Source organism: Amblyomma americanum, chromosome 4 (assembly GCF_052857255.1).
Source record: "Amblyomma americanum isolate KBUSLIRL-KWMA chromosome 4, ASM5285725v1, whole genome shotgun sequence".
NCBI classification, from domain to species: domain Eukaryota; kingdom Metazoa; phylum Arthropoda; class Arachnida; order Ixodida; family Ixodidae; genus Amblyomma; species Amblyomma americanum.
This window is the reverse complement of record NC_135500.1, coordinates 146,070,678-146,076,594: the sequence shown is the minus strand read 5'-3', so window position 1 is coordinate 146,076,594 and position 5,917 is coordinate 146,070,678. Positions and strand designations below refer to the sequence as shown.

General features: G+C 44.1%; 1 non-coding gene across 1 annotated transcript; it reads left to right on the top strand.

The window, feature by feature from the left end:
* The first annotated feature begins 1,357 nt into the window (after positions 1 to 1,357).
* On the top strand, positions 1,358 to 1,429 carry TRNAS-ACU (transfer RNA serine (anticodon ACU)). Its single transcript has one exon. It is a non-coding gene; the product is annotated as a tRNA-Ser (tRNA).
* The last annotated feature ends 4,488 nt before the right edge of the window (positions 1,430 to 5,917 follow it).

Here is a 5,917-nt window from a genome sequence, read left to right as displayed (position 1 = left end):
TTTTTAACCATTATGACAGTTTGCTAGAATCTTTTTTCGTCAGTCAGCCATGCTGGGTTTCCACTTCGCCTGTTCGCAACTGTTAAGCTCATGCCTCATTATGGAAATATATGCAGTTTGCAGTTAATTCCTGGGAGCTCGCATTGACAAGTATGTGCCCTTTTGCGCTAATCTGCCCGATAGGAATTGTTGAAATCACATTAAAGCAATGCCGGCTGCCTAAAGTCAAGCGGGTCAAGGAAAAAGAGGCTATCTAATTCTTCTCCCACGGATGAAACTTTTTTAGTGTCTGTAGAAACGAACTACCAAACTCTATGACGTCATAGACTTCGCAATATTTCGGTAACGCTTCGAATGGTCTACCGCCCGCTGATCATTGCCGAATGATAGAGGCTTGAATGCTTTTCCTGGGCGCAATTTCTTTTGGTGTCTTCCAGACGGGGCCATTTCAGTCTGGGCTTTCTGCCACACTGATTCCTTGTCGGTATATTGGCAGCGCCCAAATACAAAGCCGATGCCAACGTGTGTTATTTCGCTGGGGGTTTTGTGCATGACCTCCAGATCTGGGTTGAGGGCCGCCCAGATGAATTCAGCATGCGCCTACGTGCTTTGCCTTTCAATCAAGGTCCTGTTTCTCCATCCACATTTTCAATGCTTTCCATCATGTTGTCCTCCATTCGTGGTCTGCTTTCAAAAACACAGTTTCGTTTGGATCAAGGGGAGGAAGCATGAGTTTCGCTCAAAATATTTTTTTTATTCGCCGATGCATTCATATTCAGCGCTCTGGTATAACGAAGACATTCAGGAACCTTCCTGATCACATTCTATGCGCACCGGCCACGAAAATGTCTTCTATATGACGTTTTCGTATGTTTTAGATAAACGAACTTCAGAGCTGCACTTTGGAAGTACGTTTTCAAGAACTGTAAGCATGGAAGCTATGGCATCAGTAGGTACCGTTGGCCCGAGCTATTTACTTAGATGCCCGAGGTAAGCCTTTCATCTGAAACAAGCAGAAAAGGCTAATACTTGTAGTCTGGCGCCGACCCTTGTCGCTCTTGGCCTATATTACCTGTGTGGTTCGCTCTCTAAGAATATTTCTCAGGCGAAATTTTGGTGTGCCAGTTTTTTTCTTATTTTCAAGACCATCGGTGCACGTTTTTGCGTTACGCAAGGGTTTGACTTCTAATATAAAAATCATCGCATCCTACCAACTAAGCTGAGCAGCCCTCAGGCAATACCACTGTTAAGAACTTTCCTTCTGTGATGTAGCTCCCAGGAATACCTTAAATAGTGCATAGAAGTTATGGTGCCCGCAAATGTTTTTTTTTCTTTACTGCGCTTATTCTTTCCACCCGCCGCGGTGGCTCAGTGGTTAGAGCGCTCGACTACTGATCCGGAGTTCCCGGGTTCGAACCCGACCGCGGCGGCTGCGTTTTTATGGAGGCAAAACGCTAAGGCGCCCGTGTGCTGTGCGATGTCAGTGCACGTTAAAGATCCCCAGGTGGTCGAAATTATGCCGGAGCCCTCTACTACGGCACCTATTTCTCTTTCTTCTTTCACTCCCTCCTTCATCCCTTCCCTTACGGCGCGGTTCAGGTGTCCAACGATATATGAGACAGATACTGCGCCATTTCCTTTCCCCAAAAACAAATTATTATTGTTATTATTATTATTATTATTATTATTATTATTATTATTATTATTATTATTATTATTATTATTATTATTATTATTATTATTATTATTATTAATAATAATATTATTATTATTATTATTATTATTATTATTATTATTATTATTATTTCCACTACGTTACTGCTTGATGAACGGCTGACCACAAAAACAACGCAGGCGTCGTGTTTGTTAGGCGATGACGCAAAAAAAAAATATTTGCATGCGTGGGATTTGGAGGAGAATTCTGGCAGTGCCCCGTGTTTTTGGCCGTAACAATAATATTTCTTACATTATATTTTCCACTAGTATTTGTTCCCAGTTTATGACTCTCAAGGTCTACCCCGGCACATTGAGTCTCTTACTTGAAGTCGCTTGCTTAGAGAGGACGTAATAGAGAAATTACTTCACTCGTTATGAAGCAACGCACGCGGCACGTGCAGGGCTACAACAGAAAAACGTACTCAGAATAAACGCGCTTCGATTTTTTAGATTAGGATCGGGTAGTCTGCAACCCATCCTCTTCCCTCTTACAGACGGAGGTGACGTAATTCTGCGACATAAACGTGACATATAGAGCCTGCCACATCGACGAGATTAGAGCGCTGCCTACACCCGCAGCGTTCGGGCAACCAAGTAAGGGCCTGCACACGTGTAAAACAAAACAAACGCGCCGTCCTTTTTCTTGACGCCAATTTAGATAATTTAGCTACCGCGTAATTATGGCTTCAATCTGAGTCTATCGATGACACCTCTGTTGCTTCCTGAGACATGAACGTAAGATATAAAAAATTACGGCAGAGACCATTGAAATCTGCACTGCGCTCCAACACCAGGCTTTATCAACGGGAAGGCAAAGCCCTACCCTTGGGCTACCTACAGCGGTGGTAAAATTTGTCTGGAGTAGATAATGGCTGACCATCGGAGCTTAAAGGGGCTCTGAAACGCCTTCCTAGGAGAGCACATTAACTCACTTAATCACTGCACTGTGTTGCCATGAAAACCAGAGCCAAATAATACTCTTCTACACGCAGCAGACGACCCAAAATCACGCGTCAAAGTTGGCGAGCCCTTCCCGGCGACTTTTTCTTGCTCGCACCCTCCTCTGTTCCCCGCATCTGCGTAGACAAGGTGAGAGTTGGCCATTGGTTAGATTCTTACAGACGTCATGCAGCTACCGTGGCCGCGACCAATAAGCCGCTTATCTCCGGCGGGTCGGAAAGCTCCGCTCCCAGAGGGGGGCCGCAAAAGAGCGCCTACCTTCCAGTGTGCAAAAAGTGACGAGAGGAGAGGGAAAGGCTCGAATAATAATAATAATAATATTAATTGGTTTTTTGGGGAAAGGAAATGGCGCAGTATCTGTCTCATATATCTTTAGACACCTGAACCGCGCCGTAAGGGAAGGGATAAGAGAGGGAGTGAAAGAAGAAAGGAAGAAAGAGGTGCCGTAGTGGAGGGCTCCGGAATAATTTCGACCACCTGGGGATCTTTAACGTGCACTGACATCGCACAGCACACGGGCGCCTTAGCGTTTTTCCTCCATAAAAACGCAGCCGCCGCGGTCGGGTTCGAACCCGGGAACTCCGGATCAGTAGTCGAGCGCCCTAACCACTGAGCCACCGCGGCGGGGCGCTCGAAGATGCTGAAATTGAAATTTTAACTACAGATTACTCAGCTTCTACAAAGCGCATTTAAAAAATCCTTGCTAGACAATATTGGACACTATTCGTGAAGCGCCGTGCTTCAATATCCCAGGCATGCCGCAACTTTATTAGAGCCCCCTTTTTTGCCCCTTTAACAGTTTTCTTGAAAAAATATTCCTGTCAGTGTTTGGCGCCGTAGTGTTTCCGTTTTGTCGCCGAAATCACCTGCAGTGCTCAGTTAGTCTAATAAAGAAGACCTAATCTTGCATACTTTCAATTACCTGTTCATTTTCAGCAGGAAATAATTTAAGCAATCATTTTACGAAGAATATTGCGAACACTTGCCGCAAACTATTCTGAACCTGATGCAGCTCGTGAGGGCGAACTTATAGTGCGAACATTGGCCGCAAACTATTAAAATTTTATGCAAAACGTGAGGATAAAATAATCCAAAAACTTCCGAAATTTCTACCAGAATCGAATCAAGCTGAACAAAACAACCTCACCTGTACATTCGCCTCAAGCGGAATTCGAACCAGTGATGCTGTAAAGGGAGCAGCTATTTGGTTCCAAGACCAACTAGCCCCTCTTACCACTTTAACACGAGCAGGTTTGCTTTCCCACGCCCTTGACCGTGTCGTAGACCATTCAGATATCGCGGCATCAATGTATAGAAAAAGTACTGAAAAAAAAGCCGAACCATGTACGAATTAAATAGCCGGGCCGCATAATGAGATCTCGCCGTACAACCTCCATTTTAGGGGCTTATACAGGCGTCATTAAAAACTAACAGTCATGGGACTCAATCTGCGCAATAAAGGGCACTAGCCCCTGAAAGGAGACGTTGTCGAACGTGGAGGCTCTGCATGCTGGCCTATCATACGGCTGTTCACGGACTGAAGATCTCCTGAACATAAAACGATCGCAAGCGCGCAAGAAATTTTCTCAACAGGCAAAAATCTCATACAGCACAATGGGATATTTATTTCCTTCTGAACAGTTCGCCGTAATAAGTCTCAGAAGGACTCGGCATCACTACAGTGAATAAACCATGGTCTATGGTCTCTGGCTTATCACACATGCTGCAATTTACACACCATGGCAAGAACAACTAACGACCAAGACGCCATGTCCTAGCAGCCAAAGTCCAAGTGTCGAGTTTAAAAAAGAATATTTTTGGGACAGATTGAATGCACATTCGCTTCACTCTCTTTATTACAGTGATGCCAATAAACCGGACGTAATGATTCCTTTACAAATGTATTGGGGAATAAGGCCTCGGTCAGAACCGCACTCATCTGCCTTCTTCAGTGGGTGGGCATGTGATGTAAACAAAAACGCGTAATAAGGAAAAGAAAGTGGTGGCAATTTCTATCGCAAAGCCCTACACGGGAAAACATAAGGAAGAGAAAAGAGAGGATAATTATGAAATACCTATGAAGGAAACCAAAACTCGCCAAAACCAAGGAGCATAGGAAAGTTTTCTATAGCTTTTAATTTGTGGTGTTGATGGTGTTGATGTTTTGGGTTGAGTACTTCTGCATGCGTCAGCGATAATAAATAACGGCCCCTATCACGGCGTAGTAATTCCTCCTCACAGGTTCATATGAGAAAACAGATCTTTGCAAAGCGCCTTGTGCGGGATGTTCTAGAAAGCGCGCACTTTATAATGTCACCGCTATCAGAGTTTTTCCCCTGTCATCGCATTGACTTAAGACGCTCTTCTTCCGAAGTTTCGGCAAGTTGTGGTGTGTGGTGGGAAGCATTACCAAACATAAAAAAACTCAATAATTCCCTGTCAACATCACATTTACGTAAACTAAGCCGTTGCCTCAAACTTCAAAAGGCTTAAATATCGACAGGCTGCCTAGTACACCGCACAAAGAACAGCATAAGCTCAGCGACAACATGGAAGCGTACCTTGAAGTCAAAAGAACCATCCCAGAGGGGCAACGCCGCTTTCAGCCAATAACATTTTATTCTAGTTACTTGATGCCTGGGAACGCACTATGCAACGCAAATGGAAGTTGGCACTTAAATGGTGCTCATTTTCATTATCTTCGTATGTGCTCCTTGTTCGCCTTTTGAGCGGGCAAACGGACTGGAACATTTCTTGAGTCAAAACTGAGCACGCTGCACCAAACACTTTTTTTATAAAACAAAACATTGCAACAAGGTTAAGACGGAGGATTGAACGTAAATTAAGTAGCGTTCTTGTAGAAATCCTACTTTGTTTGGACATGATTCACCTATAATTCTTTCAGTGGCCTCATATGCCCGGTTTGCGCATCGACAAACTCTCAAGCGTTTCACTGCGATACATGCCCCAATTTAAAGCCCCTGCGTATTACTGGAAAGATTTACGTTTCCCGTTAAAACACAAACAAATGCATCTTTTCACTTTAATAGCTCCGGTAATTGGCGTCGGCCTGCCTTACAGACGTTTGAAAGAATCTCATGATGACAGGTTACTGTTTATTATTGGAAATCATGCGGACAAGCAGAGTTGCCGCATCAGCAACTACTCCCCACTGTAAGTCAATATTTATGCAGGGACGACCTGAATAGCTTTAACCGCAGAAAATTCAAAGCTTTCTCTC